Raw genomic sequence first — 2158 nt, forward strand, 5'->3', positions numbered from 1 at the left:
TCCTCAAGGCTTGGTGGGCCAGCATGTGCTCCACTCTCTCTTCCTCCCCCTTCATTTGTTCCTGTGTGCTCTGATCATATATGTCCCTCTCCTTGAGCCGCATCTTCAGTGCTGTCCTCTAAAATAAATTCTTGTGGAGGGAGTGGTGGGTATCCACGTAGTTTGGATTGGAGCCAGCCCCTCAGACCTCTCCACTGGTTCCCTACTCCATGCCAGCATGTAGCATTCACATCTTGAAACACTGGGTTGAAGTCTGGTTCTTCTTTCCCTGTGGAGAAAAAATAATCCCCTTTGGTGGGTTAGTGCTCTGTGCCCCCGCTATCCATTACTTTTCTTTTCTTTTTTTTCCCTTTCCACCCCCTCCTTTTTAGTTGGCTACTATATGTATACCTGGATTTGGCCTGGCCCCTGCCATACTACCTGGTCCTCACCCCTGAAATGTTTGTATACAGTAGCTTTTTTCCTATGCCCCTTTTGCATTTTTTTTACTTATCCTTTTGTGCTTGGCTTACTTCACTTAGCATGATTTCCTCCAATTCTTCCCATGCGGCAATGTGCTTCATACGTTCATCACTGCTTTTTAGCAATGTGTAGTACTCCATTGTATGTATGTACCACAGTTTTTTAATCCACTCGTCAGTTGATGGAAATTTAGGTTGTTATCAACTCTTGCAATTGTGAACTGTGAAGCAATGAACATTGGACCACAGATGTCTGGCCATGGTTTGTTTCTTGCCTCTTCTGGGTATGTGCCCAGTAGAGGGATTGCTGGGTCGTATGTTAACTCCATTTCCATCTGTTTTAGATATCTCCAGATCGATTTCTATAGAGATTCTACATACCTACAGGTCTACCAACAGTGTATGAGAGTTCCTGTCTCACCACAGCCCCTACAATACTTGTTGCTTTCTGATTTTTTGAATTGGGCTATCTTTGAATGTGTTAGGTGGTACCTCATTGTTGTTTTAATTTACTTTTCTCTTATGGCTAAAGATCGGAAACATTTTCTCATATGTTTATTGGCAATTTGGATTTCTGCCCCTGTGAAACTTCTGTTCAGGTCCTTTGCCCACCTCCTCAGTAGGCAATTCGTTTTTTCTTTTCTTTTTGGAAGCTAGAAGAATATTGTAGATTTTAGTAATAAGGCCTTTGTCTCATGTGTCATTGATAAAGATGTTTTCCCAATCCTTGGACTCTCTTATTACTCTCTTGGTGAATTCCTTCGATGTACACAGGTGTTTTGTCTTCAGTATATTCCATCTGTCAATATGTGCCTCCTCTGTTTGTGTCCTTCCCTGTTTCTGAAAGCCTATGTATTCCCTGTAACAAACTTCTTAAGTTAGTCCCAAATCCCTCTTTAATGACCCTAATAGTTTGGGGTTTTACTTCAAGATCTATGATCCACCTTGCATTTATTCTTGTGCATGGAGTGAGATAAGGATCTTGCTTCCTTTTTCTGAAGGTAGATAACCACTTTTTCCAGCACCAATTGTTAAAGAGGGCATCTGCTTCCCATTGGATATTTTTTGAGCCCTTATCAAAGATCAGTCATCTCTATGCTGATGATTTTAGTTCTGGGTTTTCAGTTCTTTTCCATTGATCTGAGCATCTGTCATTGTATGAATACCATGCAGTTTTGACAACTGTGGCTGTATAATATGTGCTAGAGTCAGGTAAATCAAGCCCTTCCATTGTGTCCTTCATCTTGAAGAGTTCTATATGGCGGTCTCTTATTTATGCTTGGTGAATGTTGTTGTTCTGCCCATACTGGGTTGGCCAGGATCTCTTGTAGGGCTTGGTTTCTTCTAACGTATTCTTTGAGTTTTTCCTTGTCTGGGAAGACTCTTATTTCTCCATATATCTTGATCAATAATTTGGCTGGGTAGGGAATTCTTGGGTTTGCGTTGTTTTCCTTCAATTTTTGAAATATGTTATTCCACTCTCTCCTCTTTTTTATTGTTTCTGCTGATAGGTCTGAGCACATTTCTATTTGGGAAACTTTATATGTGATTGCTTGTTTTTCCCTAGCTGATCTCCTGATTTTTTCCTTTGCCTCAAAGTTGGATAGTTTAACTATTATGTGCCTTGGTGACTTCTTCTTGTGATTCAGTCTAGCTGGTGTTCTTTCAGCCTCCTGAATGGTTGCCTGGTTTTCATT

This window comes from Echinops telfairi, unplaced genomic scaffold (assembly GCF_000313985.2).
Source record: "Echinops telfairi isolate 266 unplaced genomic scaffold, ASM31398v2 ScPeMD7_7415;HRSCAF=8453, whole genome shotgun sequence".
NCBI classification, from domain to species: Eukaryota; Metazoa; Chordata; class Mammalia; order Afrosoricida; family Tenrecidae; genus Echinops; species Echinops telfairi.